The sequence below is a fragment of the Rhinolophus sinicus genome, chromosome 4, assembly GCF_057876585.1.
Source record: "Rhinolophus sinicus isolate RSI-liver-muscle chromosome 4, RSI-T2T, whole genome shotgun sequence".
NCBI lineage: Eukaryota > Metazoa > Chordata > Mammalia > Chiroptera > Rhinolophidae > Rhinolophus > Rhinolophus sinicus.
This window is the reverse complement of record NC_142504.1, coordinates 84,450,787-84,470,639: the sequence shown is the minus strand read 5'-3', so window position 1 is coordinate 84,470,639 and position 19,853 is coordinate 84,450,787. Positions and strand designations below refer to the sequence as shown.

At 35.3% G+C, this 19,853-nt stretch overlaps 1 protein-coding gene across 2 annotated transcripts in view; it reads left to right on the top strand.

Moving 5' to 3' along the window:
* DSC1 (desmocollin 1) overlaps nt 1–19,853 on the top strand; it is a 316,195-nt gene that overhangs the window by 189,359 nt on the left and 106,983 nt on the right. For both annotated transcript variants that reach the window (XM_088797948.1, XM_088797947.1), the window contains exons 5-6: nt 2,917–3,030; nt 6,855–6,962. The gene's annotated coding sequence lies outside the window, so the exon portion shown is untranslated. The remainder of the gene's footprint in view (nt 1–2,916; nt 3,031–6,854; nt 6,963–19,853) is intronic.

The window sequence follows — 19,853 nt, the reverse complement described above, 5'->3', positions numbered from 1 at the left end:
TGCCCCCTTCTCCCACTGGGCAGAGCTAGACCTGGAGACAAGGAGAAGGAATGTTGCTCTCTTTTATGTCAGAGGGGTGTCAAATTAATGATGCATTACAGTATCCTTCAAAGGTGAAATTTTTGTATCACTGTCCCCCTAAATCTCAGTCATGGGTGGGCCAGGATAAACTCTGAGTGACACACACTGTACTGTTCTCAAGTACTGTTCTTCACACTTCCAGAACAAAGGCTCTGCTCCTGGACCAAACTATGCTTGTCTTTTTCCGGTAGATGAGGTCGCCTTACCCCACGTTGATTATAGTGTAACCTTTTATAAATAATTTCATTTCATTATTTAAAAAAAAGTTTCACAGAATACTAAAGGGAAATGTGATATATTCATATTACATATACATATACCGGGGGTGCCAAAAAATATACTGGTGGGCAGTTTAGTCAGTGTTGCTCAAGAAGTAGTTCACTGTCTTCAGAAGTGTCTAGATGCTGATGGTAACCACTTTGAGCCCCTCTTGTAATTGCAGAAGTCAACCGTGACTTGTATTCGTCTTTTATTATCAGTATATATTGAGTATTACAGTTTTAGTAGTGTTTTCCTTAAAATATGTATACATTTTTTGGCACCCTCTTTATATATACATATGTGTCTATATATGTATATGTATATATATTAATATATATTTAATATATATGTTTATATATTGTATATATTTTATATATATATCTATATACATATATCTATATTAGTGCTTCTAAAGCTTTTTCTTAGAGAGCTCTGCTAGTATTTGGTAATTGCAGTGAATAAATATATAACTGCATAAAACATGTCCTGTTCCTGTGGCTTTTCCTAAAAGGCAGGGGCTGCCAGCACACAGAAAGCATGGATAGAAATGTAGGAAAGGCTCCCTTTCTCCCACGCAGCTGTGTGCCTCTGGGTTCATTGTGTATGGATGGGCTCATCAGCAATTGAAGTCTGCATAATGGATTGTTGGGCTACCTAGGAGGGAACATTACGTGAGAAGAGAGTCAGGAAGACAAATTAGATCGAGGAAACAAAACATTGGTCGTCAGAAGGGCAAGAAACAATCAGGAGTATACCACGGTCTTCATCGTATCAGTTTGCCTCTTGACCTCAGTGCATGCCAGATTCCACTGGAAACGGAGGTGCTCATGAAAAAATGAAATGATATTTTCACTAAAACCTAGACATACTGATTACTCGTGACACTGATACATGGTTCTCAATTGGGAACAAAAGTCTAATAACATTTCTTTGCAGAATCCATTGTAACGTCTTCATTTTGAGGTTGCCAGGAGAACCATGGCATATAGCATAAGATGATGATAACCCTGTAAAAGTGGCTCATCTCTGAGCACTGCAGCCCCCTAGAGGAACTATCACCAGAGGTGCCCAGATAAGCGAGGAAGAAAATGGTAGATGTCATGGCGTGTTCGAGTGGACATGTTCCGAGACATCCTGGGGATTCCGGTTGTTCTAGACATAGATAGGGCGCTGGATAAACTTTGTAGGGAAAGAAGGTACTCTCATAACAACTGGGAAGCAAGAGCCAACAAAACAAGTGTACCAAAGATTCGCAGGCAGGATGCTCAGGTCATTTATCCTATTAGATCAGTCATTTAAAGGTGTAAATTAGTTGAACGGGATTCAGATGTGTTCTGTAGGTCAATAAATACCATAGATACATCTCCTATAAGAAAGAATATGTAGGATGGTTAAGAAAGACAGTTCTCTTCATGCAAACAACCATAGGCTCCCTATGTAACAGAGCTTTTGATTGAAGCTCCACCAAAACCCTTTCTGTGTTTTCCTACTGTCCCATCCTGAGAAAAATGTATTGAGAGTGACAACTGCAGATCTTAATCATTAATATAGTGCCCAATGAGCTGTCTGTCCGTACAGGCCCCGTATGCATGGTTACTTGGGGTTCTGCTTCCGTAAACTAGCAAGGAAGGGAAGATTACTACCTAGGAGAGTATAGTCCTTCACTTGGTAGCTAAAGTCTTCAGAACCTGACTAGCACCTTCCTTTCTGCCCTCATCAGTTTCAGCTTCCACCAATCCACTGAACTATTTATCCTTTCTCCAAATGCTAAGCACTTTCGTTCCTCTGTTACTTTACTCTTGTGGTTTCATCTTCTTGGGATGTCATTCCCCCACCCTCCCCGCCCCAGCCCCCATTTCCTTTTCCAGTCTGACAAACTCTTTTTCTTAAATGCATCTCAAATGTTTCTTCCTTTTTGAAGCCTTTCCTGACTCCCTAGGAATAACTAGAATTCCAATATCCACTTTTATTGTAATATCTAATACATTCTGTTATATAATTACCTGTCAAGTTGTCTGCTTCCATACTAGACTGTTAGAACAGCAAGGTCTGTATTCTATTCATATATGTTTCTCAAGTGCCTAGCAAAAGGACAGGTTAATAGTCAGGGCTTATGAACACTCAATGATTAATTGACCTGTAGAAATAGGAAATATAATAAGTATAATTCAAAGTCTGTATTCTCTAAATCCTGCCTAAGTTTTTGTTGTTGTTTTTTGTTTTTATAACATTTCATTTTGGGACTGAAATGATTTGACAGGGAAATCTGATTAAACATTTTTTATTTCAAATGGAGATTATTATTATTTTTTTTTTTTAAAGAGAGATTTCTTCTCTGCTTTGTAATTCCAAGTCCTTGAGGAACACCCATTGAAAGTAGATTCTTGGCCAAATGCCTAAATGAAAAATGCCTGAAGTATTCTTTTCTAAAATGATATATTTAACACTTTAGAAAGTGGGACATGACTGTTTTCAGTTAACGTTTTTACTTTGATTCTCATTAAATACATCTTAAAAAGGATTATGAGTGAACAGTTTAGGAAATTAAAGTAATGAATAATTTTTTTCTTTCAGATACCTTCTAAGACATCCTCTACATTGTAAGTCAAGGAACATCTATAGTCCAAAACTCCCTGAGTAATTGGAGCTTGCAGCCTAGTGGTCAGAGAAGACAAGTACAATAAAATAGTAAGTAAATTATGTGACACACAAGAAAGTGTCAAGTGCTATGGAAAAATTAGAGCAAGGGAAGGGGAATTTAGGAGTGGCAATGTGCCACTGTAAATAAGTGATTATGACAAGCTGTTGAGTACATGATTTTGAGCATATACTTCGAGAAGGAAAGGGATACAGATGTTTGGGGGATGAACATTTCACGTAAAGGAAACATCCAATATAAATATCCTAAAGCAAAAAGACCTTACATAGAGATAATGTTAGAAAAATTAAAGGGAAGAGTAGGATAGAGAATGTGGGGCCATTTTAAAGGCATCGTAAGGAATTTGACTTTTACTCTGGATATGATAAAATATTAGAGTTTTGAAGAGAGATATAAAATGATTTGACTTCCATTTTCAAAAGATCCTTTTCATTGTAATGTGGAAAATAAGCTGGAGAAGTGGAAGAGTAACGGTCATATCAGTGGGGAGCTATTGCCATGATCGCAGTGAAAGATCTGGTGTCCAAAATTAGTATTGTAGCAAAGGAGGTGGGAGGGAGTTGTCCTGGATAAATTTTGAAAGTAGAGCCAAGAGGATTTGTAGACAGGTTGGATATAAGGTATGAAAGAAAGAGGAGTCAAAGATGTCATGAAGATTTTTGGTCTGAATGACTGAAAGTATGGAATTGCAATTTATTGCAATGGGGGAAAACTATGGCTATAGTAGGTTTAGGGCAGAGTGAGGGCATCAAAGAGGAATTCAGTTGGCAAGTGGTAAGTTTGAGATGTCTGTCAGAGGAGATGTTGAATAAGCATTTGGGAAAATACATATGGAGTTCAGGAAAGAGGTCTGGGTTGGAGATAACAATTTGGTAGTCATTGGCATTTACATGGTTTGGAAGGCCATGATACCAGATGGAGTGTAACAAGAAAGGAGAGGGAATCAAGCACTGAGTCTTATGAAATCCCAACAATAAGAGCTTAAGGAGAAGAGGTATAATCATCAAAAGAATTTATGAAGTGGTGAGCAGTAAGAGGAGGTGAAAAAAGAGAATGTGGTTTACTTCAACTCTAAACAGGAACTTGTATCAAAGTAAAGATGATCAACAGTATTGAATGATGGTGATAGGTCGTGACCACATTATATGAATGATGAGACATTGAATACTGGTTGGATCCAAATTTCGAGAAATAATGGGGGTGAAAGCCTTGTTGAAATGGGTTTAAGAGAGAATAGGAGGAGATGAAATGGTGAAATTAAGTATGGACTTCTTGCCAAGAGGTTTGCTATAAAGGATAAAAGGGAAATGGGGAGGTAGCTGGGAGAAGAGTAGGGCCAAGAGATTTTTTTTTTTGTATGTTTGTTTAAAACTATTTTTAGATGGGAGGGATGGAAATATATTTATTAGGTTGGTTCAAAAGTAATTGTGGCTTAAAATTTGTGGCTTAAAATGTTAAAAATAATTGCCAAAACCACAATGACTTTTGCACCAACCTAATATATTGTGATTGCAATGATCTAGTAGAGAGGGAAATATTGAAAGCCAGAGGACATTTTTGTGTCCACTGAGAACTGAACCAAAGAATTTCCTGACTATAAGGACAATGAAACGAAAGCATATTATTACAGGAAGTTACTAAAAGACATCCTGACATTAAAAAATATTAATATAAATAATGTAACAGATGGTTATGGAGTGTTCCCAGCACTAGGGGTAATGGGAATATAAAGATGAGTGAAACCCAGTCTTTAGTTTTCAGGAATTCACTGTAGGACAGTGGTTAAGAGTATGGACCCTGGAGCCAGGCTGTCTGGGTTGAATCCTGACTCTACCATTTATTGGTTGTGTGGCCCCAACACGTTACTTAAACTTTCATTGCCTAAATTTGCACATTTATAAAATAGGATAATTATTGTACACACCTCATATGTCAGTTATAAGAACTAGATAAGTTAATGTAGTTATAAAGAAATGCCTTCTACATAGCAAGTGGTACATACAGCTATTTACTAGCTATTATTAGTTAAATGTTGTTAGGTGCTCGTTTAATGAAAGTAAGATTAGAGTATCATGGCAGCATAGAATAGACACTTGTTCATTTTGACTTAGGCGTCAGAAATGGTCTCAGAATGCTTTTCAAAGAAGGCATGTTTAAATGGACCTTGCAGAATGAGGCAGACTTTACTAGGTAGAGTAAAGCTGAGAGGAGACTTGTTAAGCAATGGCTCAGAATTTGAGAGTTCATGCTGTGCTTGAGAAGAGAGAGATTAGGATTGTTGTAAGATTGGGCTGGAAAAGTTATCACTGGAGACAGACAGGGTTGCAGGGCCTTGAACGCCTTCTACAGGGTGTGGACTTGGCCCTATCTACAGGATGCTCAGTGTTCTCAGAGGGAGTTGGTTACTCCACAGAGTCAAACAAGAGTAAACCTCAACATGTTTAACTCTAAGCTGGTTGTGCTTTCCCTCTTTCAGTGGTACACCAGCCATTCCAACTTCGGTTTTTGCTGTCCTTAGTTACACTTTTCCATCGTCCTCAGTTTCTCAAATGTTTAACGTTCTCTCTTTCCCCCTTGTGTGCTTTTACCTTCTGCTTGACTCTTCTGATTGACTCTTCTCATTTTCACAGTCAGCTTGGGCTGAGCTCTGGAACCCCTCCCAACGCTGGACAGTCAGGCTCCTGGAGTGTCTGGACTTCCCCTGCCAGAGCATTTATCCCACTCTTTTTCCTAAAAAGCAAAACAAGACAACAAAAAAATTCTTTTAAATTCCTCACGTTCTCACCCAATGCTTGGAACACAGTATGCAATTATACAAGCTGGGTAGATCAGTGAAATAACATGTTTCAGAAAAAAGTGATCAGAGAATAAGGAAGATTAATGAGGAGAAAACAAATGTTGAGAATCCACAAAGAGGTTCGAGGAAATCTCTTTCAGTCTCCCCCTGCCTCCCGAAGTCACCCTGGGAAACACTTTACATTTTCTGGATTGTTGTTGAATATTTTAAGCTCTGATTAGGTTTTTATTTTTTATTTTTAATGAGGATTTGGAAGCATATAAAATGAAAGGCTTCAACCAGGTTCAAAATTTTATCTTCCCAAGGTCTCAACTAAATGGGAAACTTCCAACTGCAAAAGAAAATAGTACTTGAATGAGGGGCTACGTTTCACTCATTCATGATTGGTGTGTGCATGGGTTAACTTGATATTATGTGTGGTCATCCAGGTCATCTCTTGGAGACATTCAGTGCCCTAGAGATGAAGGCAAATGGAAATGCACTGAATTACCTACAGAGGCAGCTCAGCTCCCTCATACAAGGTCTTTGTCGTCTCCCAGGCTTCCTTAATGCTGCTGACTTGGCAGAAAGTGCCTCTACCTCATTCTCTGCCCTTCACTTTACCACCTGGCTTCCACCTCTAGGCACAGAGGCTGTCTCCTTCCATTGACCTTTTGGATATTTCTTACAATCAGAAGGAACAGATGTAAAATACCTTTACTTCTGTTTTCATTCTGACTTGAATTGTAGTGGGCTGTTTACATACCCCCCCCCATGTATTCACCCCTCTTTTTTACACATACACATACATACTCAAACGAAAGCTCCTAGAAGAAAAGGGTGGGAGCCTTTCATATTGTAACTTAATAAATATTCAGAGAAGGGAGAAGTTAATATTGGAGAATAAATACAGGTATCCCCCACTTTTCAAAAGTTCACATTACACCACTTCACTTCTATGAAAGACCTATGGTACATTAGGACCTGTTTTTGCTGACTGAAAGAAATATGAAGAGGATTTTCGCTTTGATAAAAAATGGCAAATAGTGAAAATAACATTCAGTGTTTGATTTGCAGCAGCCCTCCCAGAGTCGGCATGCATGCCAAGCAGCCAGCGGCCCCGCTGAGCTCCTTCCCAGGGAACTACACTCAGCATCTGAACATCAGGTACCATAGTTTTGAACTGTGAGTATCTAGACTTCATCTCCATTTATTTTGTGCATTTGTTAGCAATATGTGTCCTAAGGTATCAGAAAAGCCTAAAAGAGCTTGGAAGGGTGTTATGCTCAGCGTGAAACTAGATGCAATTAAGTGTTTGGATCATGGTGAATGAAATAAAGACATTGTGCATATGTTGAATATTAGGTCTGGGAATGCTCAAAAATTTCCCAGATAAATTAATCATAGTTGCTTCTTTGCTTTACACCATTTTGGCTTATGAAAGTTTTCATAGGAACACTCTACTTTTGGATAGCAGGAGAAACCTGTATATAAAAAGAAGTTAGTCAATGGCTGTGGGTTGTTTTCTGAACTGAAGATAACAGTATAAAGAAAGGAAGGGAGGAAGGAAGGAAGGAAGGAAGGAAGGAAGGAAGGAAGGAAGGAAGGAAGGAAGGGAGGGAGGAAGGAAGGAAGAAAAGAAAGAAAGAAAGAAAGATTTTTGGGCATTCAGTTTACTATGCATTGCAAAATGCAATTAGATAGCACCATTTACATAGTCTTGAATTGAATTCTGTACATTGAAATAGAATATTTACATGTTTCTTTTTAAAATAAAGAATTTACTATAAAAGGACATTAAATAAGGGAAGAAAAGAGAATGTGGTTAAGGAAAATGGAACAATTTACTCTGCTGTTTTTAAAATGCTCCCTGAGATTCATCCATGAATAGGGTGTGGGTTGTGACACCTGGCAATATGCAAGCTTGCACTTATTATATCCCGTGAAAAATAATACAGAAACCTACATAGTTTGATTGAGATCTTGGCGTAGCCTAAAGAAGGGTAAAGAGACCTAGTTTTTTTTAGCTGGCCAAAGTTATGAAGTGGGTGGAATTCCCAGAAAAAGGGTCAGACAAGATTTTTTATTTTTTCAAACAAGAGGTTAGTTGGCAAGTTCCTACCTTTGTTATATCGCAGGGTTGTATGCCTCCTCCAAACTCTGGAATAATACAAATGGCATAGGTAATTGATGTTTATATGTTTTATCTTACATCAGAAGTACCTTAAAGACAGTCATTCATTTTCTGTGTCAAAAGTCAATTCTTAGGACCTTGTGGAGAACAGAAATGTTTTCAAATTTGTTTGTATTCCTTCATTCGCACACATTAATGATTTCATTTAGAATTTCTCACAGTCCCATTCATCTAAAACCCTGCAATCATAAGCTGTATGGTAAAAGCCCACCCAGTCTGTTATCAGACCATTTTCAGGAAGTGTTTATCAAACCTCCAGTGGAGCCTTTTGCCAGCCACCACTGCAGAAAACACACCCTGAGACAAGTGGGTTATCTGATTCATCACCGCAGGAAGAGGGGTGATACTTTCTGGAGGTAGGTTTGGAGAGAAAATGGAGGCTCTAAAACCTTACCCATGTGTACTCATTATTCCATGAAAATCTCTCTATCTTCTATCAGATTTTCAATTCAGCTCACAGGGATTTTCTCTTTTCTTTTTTATGGCACCCAATCTATGTTGCTCTCATAAAGCAAAGTGATCCCTGATAAAGGAACCATGGAGCAGACCTCTCTGGAAGGATCAGACACTTTCCCTGGGTCAAACTAGACAATAACTAATCCTGGACTTTTATATTCAGATGGGCAAGATATGTAAGAAGCTCTATGCCATAATACTATCAGAAATTAAACAAAACAAAACAAAACTGGGGCACTATTCTCTACCTTCTGAAAAGAAAGAGCTAACTCAAAGACATGCTCATTTAAACATCATAAAAGATGATAGTACCAGAAGATGTTATTTTGGAAGGGTTAGAGATGAAAGACAAGAAGAAAACAGGGCTGAGAAAAGAATTACAATTTGCTTTTTTTTAAAAAAAACTGTTTTATACAGGAAAAAACACTTATTTTAAAAACTTCATAATAAAGGTTGTAAATTTGAGAATGCGATTTCTAAAAAAAGCAACAAGATCTTATATTCTTTGTGGGAAAATTACTTTGACTTAATTTACAAACAAATCTTCATTTAAACACATACATACACACCAAAGTAAAACTGCTTGTTCAGTGACTCTGCTCACCAAAGGAATTATTCTTTGACTCTGTTTTTAGTTGGGTGTGGAAAGGTAATTTTTCCTTGGCTGAAAACGGAGAGGAGTCAGAGTGAACACCCATGTGAACACAAAACAATTAGGAAAGATTCATTCTGAATCAGTTGGTTCTCATGAATAATCTGGGATTTATTAATAAGCCCTGATTGAAATTACTTAAAATATAGATTTGGGAGTGGGTAAGCAAGTGAATAGGGTAAAAGACTATATCTGGGACAACTAAATGTTTAGGTGTACCAAGATCATAAGGATAGATCAACCAAAATGAACATTAATAAGAAATGTACTTGGTTAGTACCTTTATAACTTTTCTTATTAATCATTATTTGAAAAGAATGAAAAAATATTAGTGTTGTAATTTTAGTCTAACAAATTTGGGTTTGTGAAAGCATAAATAGGCGTAATTCTTGAAAATTGGATATTCTCAATACCTAGAATTCATAATTTTTTTTAAAGTAAAGAGACTTGTTTTATTTGGACTATGTGCAAAGTCAATTAATAACCACATGATGTAGTTTCTTTTTCAGAAATCAAAAATAACTTTTGTCTGAAAATATAATTTTCTTTTTCAACTTTTACAGAGTTAAAGATTTTTTTATGGAATCATTAGAGTACGTAACAACTTCTTCTATACAATATTTTCTTAAAAGCTGGGACCAATGTAAATTGTTACAAATAGTTGCCTAATATATGCATGGGGCATTTCTTTTCAAAGTTATGAGTAAGAGGTCAAATTCTACCCATCTAACTCATTGGTACAACTACAAATAGCTTTTTTGGGAAAAAAGGGACAACCCAAATATTGAAGGAAGAATATTTTCCTGTGAGTCTCCAAACAATGTAAATAATATCGGATCTGCTAGCAGTTTCTGGGTGTGGGCTGGGATCATGCCTCATGGACACACAGACCAGGGAGAGGCAAAACGTTTTAAGAAGAGGATAGTTTATTAGAGGCAGGAGAAGAGGTTGCAGCTCCCGAGCAGGAGGGGGTCCCGAACGGGGGTGCCCAGTGACTGAGGCAAAAGCTCTAATTTTTATACCCTCCCTTGCCTGCTTGGGCAAGGGGGCTGGAGCCTTCTAATTGAATTGCCTATTAGGTTTGTTCTGTTTACTCATCCTGAAGGGATTAACGAACCAACCCATTCCTATCTATCAGATCTGCTCCTTTGTCCCGCCAGAAGGGATTTGAGATTATCTATTAACCTCAAGGCATATTCCCATGTCTCTGTTCTGGAGTGAAGGAGACATTCCAGGGCCTGGAGTTTTGGCTGCTTTTTTGTTTATTCCACCAGTGACCTCCCTGTCTACCTAGCAACATATTAACTATTCTGTCTCAGTGTCACTTTTTAATTCACCACTACAATTAGTTACAAACGTTTCTAGTAATTCTTTAAAGTCTTAGAGTATTGCTCTAACTGATAGCAGAGGTCAATGCTGAAAAGCCTGGTCCAATTATAGTATACGCATAATTTAGAGAGCTATTTTTCTTGTAATAACATATACTTACTTTGATCATGAAAATATGTTGTATTGAAAATAAAACCTCATGGGATGCTTGTCTTTTTGAGAAAAGTTTTACTGACTCAAATTTACATTCAGAATTTTCGATCTCTTCACTTTATACCTAGAACAGTCATAGACTTCCGGAATGAGTTTATAGTGCTATAAAATAATCTCTGGCAGAAAAAACACAGTGTTCCATATTCAAAGTTGGGCAGATAAAGAAAAGTTACTTTTAAAAGTTCTGATTAGAGGCTGCTGAGTCCACTGAAGTCATTATTAACCTGTGATAAAGAAGCCTGTGTTCTTGTATCGAACAAATGACACATCACTGAAATAATTTCAACCTCATTTTTCTCACCTGAAACTATGGAGATAGTCACCAACCAACACCCACTTATTAAACAGGAATATTTTGTTTATAATGATAAAGTTGAAAATAATTTTGAACTTGGAAGATATGGTGCAAATGTAAAAAAATTGAAGTTGCCTCAACGTTCTACAATTTAACATATCAGAGTTTTCACCGTACTATTTAAGTGTAATCTCTATAATTCTATAATCTGAATAGTTTTTCCCTTCACTTTCCCAGGAACTGTTCACATTAGTAAAGTTTTCCTTTCATTGGAAAGAAAACATAGCATTAAATGCCATTTTTGATTAAAATGCTTTTCTAGTAGAGGTGATTGATTTTTATCCATTATCTTATACCTGCATATTTTTACATGTCATAATCATATTGTATAAACCATTTTATATTATAATATTGAATATGGTTTTTCATTTTAGAGGTATTGCCATAGTCTCCCTTTTCTTATCAGAATGCTCTAAACTGTTTCATTAAGCCAATATATTTTGTGTTTTTGACCATTTTCCCCCTTGATTTTGTTGTGATGGTAGGTGCCATTTAATATCTTCATAAGTTTCTTTTTGCTCTTTCAAGTGATTTTCTTAGGATAACTTATTCTTAGTTTCTCTTTCTCCCATGCATACTATATATTATAGGATCCATTAAATGAAAAGGTAGCATTTTTTTTTAAAGTCTGCCCTCAATTAGTATATTTGCTTTCTAAAGGAAGGGAATATATGTTGGTGATATTTATGTTCTAGGCCCCTCGAAGGGGTGCTCAATAAACATCTGGTGAGTAAATAAATGAGCAGATTACCAGGAATGAAATAACTGTGATAGGGATTTCTTCATGATTCTTAGACTATATTGTTCCCAACAGCACTGTATAATTTGTAAAATTACTAACGTTTTCCTGGGCCAATTTCACCACACATAGCTATCATTATCATTGCAAATGCTTTTGGCATTTTTATAGGTGTAACATGTCATATCAAGGTTGCTATCATTTAGCGGATGGCTGGTTAGCTCAGTTGGTTGGAGTGTGGTGCTGATAAAACCAAGGTTGCTGGTTCGATCCCCGCACAAGCTGCGCCCTCCATTAAAAAAAAAAAAAAAAAGGTTGTTATGATTTATGTTTCTTTGATTATAAACAAGAATAAATATTTTTCCAAGTCCTTTTGGGGTACTAATTTAAAAATATCTTTCCTTAACCATTATTTATTTAGCATCTATTCAACATTTATTATTTGAGGCATATTTTATATGTATTTCTTCGCTTTAACGATAAAGTAATATTTTGGCTCAGTGATTTTTTAAATAATTTTAAAGAAAATAACTTTTAAAACTATTTTGTGAAGATAACACTATCACTATTGAAAGTAACTTAAATTTGACCTCGTTTATACGCAATTAAATTTAATGACCCTTTAGCAATACTACTCCCAGAATTTAGAAAGAAGTTACTTCAGCTGAAAATCCCAAATTATAGTATAAAATAAATTGTACAGAATGAGAAATTTTAAACCTTAGGCAAAGGTTATACTTTGGTTATGCTGACCCAAAAGTACTGTTTTCCTGAATGCACTCTTCACCAATTTATGTTGCTCATTCACTCTCTCATCCATCAGCCACCTGGATAGCAGTACAAGGCTACAGGATGCACCTAATACTTGACATTCCCTAAATTTCTGTATTCATTTATATTAGCTAATTTACAGACCTTTCTCTAATCTCTGAGGTTACAGTAACAAAACACATTTCCTTCCCCCAAGGAATTTAGAGTCTGTATTGTTCCCTCTACAAGAAGTTTTATTTCTTCTTATTTTTATCCCCTCAAAGTACTCCCTAATGTTAAAGACCAAGCCCATTCTATGCCATTTCCATAAAATTCCATAGTCAGAGTTCATCTCTCCCATTTGCTTCTCTCAGAAAACTTTGTTTTTAGCCCTATTTTAAACATATATTTTATTATGTTTTTTGTTATAGTCATAGGATGGTGTAATGGTTAAAAACATACTCTGGAATCAAATTTCTGGGTTTCAATCTCATTTCTACATCAGTCAAGTATCTTCACATCTCTGTGCCCTCAGTTTCCTTATCTATAACAAGGACAATAATAGAACCTACTCCTAAATTTGTTTTAAGGATTAAATGAGGTAATGTGTGTGAAGTGCATAAGGAAAACACTCAAAGGATGTTAGCCATTGTCTTTCTCCTTAGCCTGTGCATTGCTGAAAAAAAAGGACTGTTATTTCCATCTCTAGTAATTATCACAGTAAATATCAGGTACTAAGAACTTAATTAATAACATTTTAATGTAGAACAAATTTTCTAATGGACTCTTATATGGCTTCAGAAAACTTCAAAGCATTTTGGATAAATCTGTAAGAGAGTAGAAATTATACTGATTAAAAGTAAAAGTATTAGGAAGAAAAATGAAATTATTTGAAAAAATATGTCCTTAAAATTTCAGTTTTACTTAATGTGATTGAATTGAAGAATTGACCCCTCAATTGTTTTTCAAAGCCTTTGTTAATGGGTAAAGTTGGCTTGCTGGGTAGATTTCTAAAAAAATCAATTTATTTTCAATTATGAAAAAGATGTTGTATACCAAAGTGGGATGTGAGATCCAAATACATCATTTACAACTGGAATTATCAAGACCTGGGTCTAAGATTTCTCAACAAATGTTAGAACACAGCTCTAAACCCCTATGATCACCCATCAGAAAAGCTGCAATTAAAAGATGGAAAATATTGAGGGCTGTCGAAATGTAGAACAATTGGAGCTCTCATGCATTATAGTAAGTTGGTAGAAATACTTTGGAAAATTGTTTGGCACTCTCTACTAAACATATGAACATGTATCTCCCCTATGGCTTTGCAGTTCCACTTCCTTGATATACGAGGAGGGACAATTAAGTTCGCGAACTTATCCTAGAAAAAGTGCTACCTACTTCATTGCTAAATATCATTACGGTCACCTTCTAAGTGCTCCCCTTGGGAAGCTATGCACCAACACCAGCACCGAGTCCACCCTTCAAAACAATTTTGGAACTCTTTTTCTGGAATAGCCATCAGATCTGTTGTCATATTACCCTTGATGTCCTGAATGTCATCAAAATGTCTTCCTTTCAACATTTCCTTTATCTTCAGGTAAAGAAAGAAGTCATTGGGGGCCAGATCAGGTGAATAGGCAGGGTGTTCCAATACAGTTATTTGTTTACTGGCTAAAAACTCCATCACAGACAATGCCATGTGAGCTGGTGCATTGTCATGATGCAAGAGCCATGAATTGTTGGCGAAAGGTTCAGGTTGTTTTCAACTTTTTCACTCAGGCGTTTCAGCACTTCCAAATAATAAACTTGGTTAACTGTCCAGTTGGTACAAATTCGTAATGAATAATACCTCTGATATCAAAAAAGATCAGTAATAGCATTGCTACAAGTTCACGCTTAAATGTCAGACCTCATATACCTATCCTAAATGAATGATTATATGAGAATGTTTATCACAGTAAAATTCTTAATATTCCCAAGCTAGAAACTGCTCAAATGTCCATGAATAGTAGAATGCATAATATATTACAGTGTATTCATATAATGGAGTACTTACTATACAGCAATGAGAATAACAAATCCATAACTACCCCCAAATATATGAATGAATCATTCAAACATAATGTTGGCTGGAAGAAGCCAGATACAGAAGAGAATATACAGCATTATTTTATTTATTTAAAATAAATAAATAAATGCTAAAAAATAAAAAACAGGTAAAACTATGCTGTTTGAATTCAGACTAGTAGTTCCATTTGAAGTTAGTGATGGGGGCCTTCTGATAATGTTTGAGATCTTGATTGGGGATCTAGTTACTTGGGATGTAGTTAACTGATAAAAATTCATTGAACCATAAGCCTAAGATAGGTATGCTTTCATAGGCATCATAGGCACACAATATTTATATTATATGTTAATTTAAAAAGTAATTAAACCTTTTCTATGAGTCTGGACAGAGCATCTTATAAATTTACTTTTATACAAAAACTTTTTGAATCCCTTCAAAACTACTTAAAGAGGTAGGCCAGTAAAATACACTGTAAATTCCCTTTCCTAAACCCAAGAGTCTTTGCTTTCTTGTGTCCAGAAGCATATACATTTATTCTTCTCTAGCTGAAAGGACAGCTCTGAGGCTACCTTTCTAGAATTTTAAGGAAAAAAAAGAAGTCCTTGCCTTAATCTTTAAAGTTCTAACTCCATTGCAGGAGAACTTGACAATGAGCTCCAGTGTTGACCCATCCCCTCTGAAGACTAGGGAGCCATTATGTAAGTGGAATTTCACAGGTATATGTGAAGAGGTCAAGCATCCTGAACATCTGGTATCTATGACTTGTAGAAACTAAGAGTTTACATTACATTCTTGTCTTCCCATTCGCTTGTATTGGAAGTCCATAGAGGAGAGTCAATATTCTAATGGAAAATCTGAAACTGGGTGGAGGTTATGGATACCACACCTTCAGTGGGACCATCTTGTTCTACTCATGGACAAGGGAAGGAGGGGTACTTACTGTGACTCTGCCCTGCCTCTCCTTTCTTTGTTCACTTTGGCAAAGAACTGGATATGCACCTTTGTTTTGCAGGAGGGATCAAGAAACAAGTCAATGTGTCTCAAAAGCAAAATACCTAACATTTTCCATTTAGCTAACATGGAATAAACAAATTCCTGTTGCTAACTTGGTTTTTTATTGTGTGACTTTAGTTGAGCGCCAGAAATGAGCTTGATGCTGTCCATAGTTCACTTATAATCACATTCTGTGAGATTACGAAGAGTTTCAAATACAATTAGTCTTACTTCTGTTTTCAATGTTAATTAAATTATATATTTGTTGCCCTTTCATGCTTGATGTTCTGAAAATCAACTTGCTGATGAGAACCTGTGTTTTCACTCTACTTGGTTTATGGCAATAGGGACTCCTCGAACAACAGTCAGTGGCATTTCCTTTGTCTGTCTCAGATGTCTAAATCTTCTCCAGTTGGCAGGTGATCTGACCAGAACTTTCTTCTATTCATGGCAAAATTTGATTGCTTCTTCCTCCATGTTACTTTCCAAATTTATTTCCTCCTTACTACTTTGATCAAGAATAATTTTTATTTTTTGCCTGTATATTCTCTCTCTCTCTCTCTCCCATCTCCTTTCCTCCCCAAGCATTATAATCTTCATTATCTTTTTTTTCTGGCCCATGTTTGTTAATTTTCCTCCTAGGGTATTGTCACTTACTTACATGAAGTCTTTCATTATTTTTTGTACTTCAACTTTCATTTCTCTTTATTTCTTTCAAGTTTCCCACACTAAAATCATGCCTATTTTCTCCTTCTTACATTTCTAGCTTCTGTTATATCCCTCATGTTTATTGAACCCATTTTCCATTTTAAAATAACTTTCTTTTTCTTAAATCTCTTCTTCCTCGAGTCCTATTTAGCAAAGTATAAAATAAAGGAGCCCAGTTTTTCTCTCTACACTTCTGTGTCTATAATATCTTTTCTGGGTGTAGTCTATAATATTACCTGAGGAATTTATGGCAAATCTTTTAAGAATTTTTAACTCGCTAGTTCCAAGTATGAAAAAACAAAACAAAACAAACAAACAAAAAAAACCACTCAGATTTATTGGATGAGTATTGGAAATTTTTGTTTTCAATTTATAAGTAAACTGCATTAAACTTCTCTTATGCCCATATTCTATTTTTCCTGCACTGAATAACATCTGGATAAATCATCAATCTAACCATTGCCCATCACTAACCAGGGTCTGTACTATTGTTGCTTCTGTTACATCAAGTCCCAATCCTGGTGCTGTTCCCAAACATTTGGAAAATATCCTAGGAAAACCTGTAGTATTCCCTGGGCTCACAGAAGTCAGAAACTGAAGAGAGAAGGACTAGAGATTTAAAAAGAAAGAAAATAAGTAAAATAAATGGAAGGAATAATGATATGCAGAAGAGTAAAAGAAAGAAATGGAAAGAAGGACAATACGAAAATGCAATAGGGACAGAGAGGAAGATTCTGGTTGGGGAAAGTCTAAAGAAAAAAAACTTGCTGAGATTGCATTTATTGCCTTCCAGACACTTTCTCTTTGTTAAACTGCATAGTCATATATGAATTAGCTGGTGTGCATGTTACCATTTGCAAAGAACCACCACGTTTCTTTACCTGTAACACAAAAGGCTTCATTATTTTTCTAAGAAACATTTGGTTATATGGCAAGCTAATATAGTATGCATGATGAATGGGTGTTACTGACAAACACTGTAGAATTTAGACATGGAATAACAAACAAATGACTGGAAATGAAGTAGTAAATTATTATGAATGAAGTAACACATCTCATTTTAAAGGAAAAATAACTAGATCCTGAGGAACTCTGTGGATGAATAGTATGGCAAAGGATTAATGGCTGATTACTGAGAAAATGTTGATTCCCTCTTCAGGCATTGTATGAGGGTGGGGGAATTTAGGTATAACCCAATTGCAGATGGGTGGAAAGATCTGGAAATAATATGATTCTTACTAATGAACCATATGTTTTAGTTGTTCCTACAGGCTAACATTTCCCTTGAGGGGACTTTGGTGTCTGACAGGGTATTTAATCAAGTGATCATCTTGGCCATGATAATGAACTCTTTCTTCTTAGAAGAGTCAGGAAACTTGCCTTTTAATAAAGGTAACAGCCACAACCATCTGTATAGAGCATTATAGTTTCAAAAGTACAACATCAAATGTTATTGGCAGGCAAGAAAACTCTATGGGTTTTCATTTAAAACTGTGAATTGAATGGAATAAGTACTTTAAAACCCAAAGTTTTAATTAGAATTTATCTTCTGATTTATGGGGCCATCTTTAGTTTCAAGAACTGTAGTCATAATAGTCATCATAAGTGTTTTCTTCATATTTCAAGAAATGTAAAGAAAGAATTGGCATTCAAATTATTTTCCTCTGACTAAAAAAATAGCTCAAAGTTGGAAATTGGAATATGGAAATGGGTCTCTTCCACTTTGTTACTTGGCTAACATTTATTAGTAAGAAAATTAATGCAATGAATCCGGGAACAGGAATCTTCACAGATGTATGAGGTCTAGACAAAGATATTTGTATTGAGTATAACCTATCTTTCTAAGCACAGAGTATAATTTCAGTAGAAATCTTCTGTTACTCACACCATTATGATGATTACAGTTATGTTGCTTCAAAATTAATAATGGCTTATAATGTTACTGGCCATTTTAACCAGCAAATATAACAATAATTCATAAAAAAAAAGAACAGCTTGCTGCAAAGGTTGAGGACAGATTTGCTTAGGATGCTGCCACCTTCAGGAATTTCACCTTATGATATTTTGTATCTATGATACTGGGGATTACATTTCTATTTAAGGGGCATTAAAAATTCTGTGTACTTAAATGATGATTTTTATCTGATAACAGAGTTGAATAGTACTATTGATAGTAAAAACTTATGTTTTGGAAAGCATTTGAGATGAGCTATGTTACTCCACTAAGAAAAAGCATAACATTTTTATTAATAAAGATAATATGTGAATTTTATATACTTTTAAATATTATACCAGACTTAGCAAAATATGTATGTCACTACAAGTGATGTACAATTGAATAATAACTAAATAACTCAATATTCCTACTCAAAAGGGATTATTTTTTAAATTTTACAAAAATGTGATCATACTCTATAAACATAATACTTTTAATTTGATTTTATCACTTAATATATCAATGACACCTACTCAGATTAGATGTTGGTTAATTTTTTTATTAATAACTATACAATATTTCATACATAGAACAATCTTTTATTTAATAATTCTAGTTTGTTTCTTAATTTTGAAATTATCATACAGTAAAATTGATTTTGGTTGTGTACAATATATGTATTTTGAATTTTAGACTTGTATAAGTACCACCATCAGGTTACAGAATGATTTCATCACCCTCAAAAACTCCCTCATGCTATCCTCTCATTGTCACATGTTTTCTGCATCCCTAATTCCTGGAAACCACTGAGCTGTTCTCCATACTAATAGTTTAGTTTTTTTTGAGAATATTATGTACATGGAATAATACAATATGTAGCTTTTGAGACTGGTTTCTTTAACTCAGCACAATGCCTTTAAGAGTCATCCAAGTCGTAGAATATATCAATGGTTTGTTCCTTTTCATTTCATCAATAGTTTGTTCTTATAAAAAATAAGAATTTTTATTTTCCTATAGTAAATGTCTAGGAGTGGAACTGGTAGGTCATGTGGTATGATTCCTTTTAAAGAAACTGCCAAACTTTTCCAGAATGCCTGTACCATTTTGTATTACCAGAAGCATTCCAATTGCTCCACATCCTCACCAGCATTTGATGATGTCAAGATGTCAGTATTTTTTATTTAAGTCATTCTCATAGTTTAGCAATAATAGTTTACCTTAGTTTTAATTTGCATTTCCCTAATGACTAGTGATATTGGACATCTGTATATCCTGTTTGGTGAAGTGTTTATTCAGGTTTTTTACCCATCTTTATATAGGATTTTATGTTTTCTTACTGTTGAGTGTTGCGAGTTCTTTAAATATTCAAGTGATTTTTTTTTGCCTTTTAATTTTCTTAGCAGTGTCTTACACAAAACAAATGTGTTTAATTTGGGTGAAGTTCAGTTTATCAACTTTTTTGGAATGGATTGTATTTTTTTTGTCACCTCTAAAAATACTTTACCTAACCCAGAGCACAAAGATTTTCTTTCATGGTTTTTTTTTTTTTTCTAAATGTTTTATGATTTAAATCTAAGTCTTTGATTCAATGTCAGTTAACTTTAGCATAATGTCTGAAACTATCCAGTTACAGGCAGCTGTTGTGATTTTGAGTGAGAATAATTTCACCTGTGAGCCAAA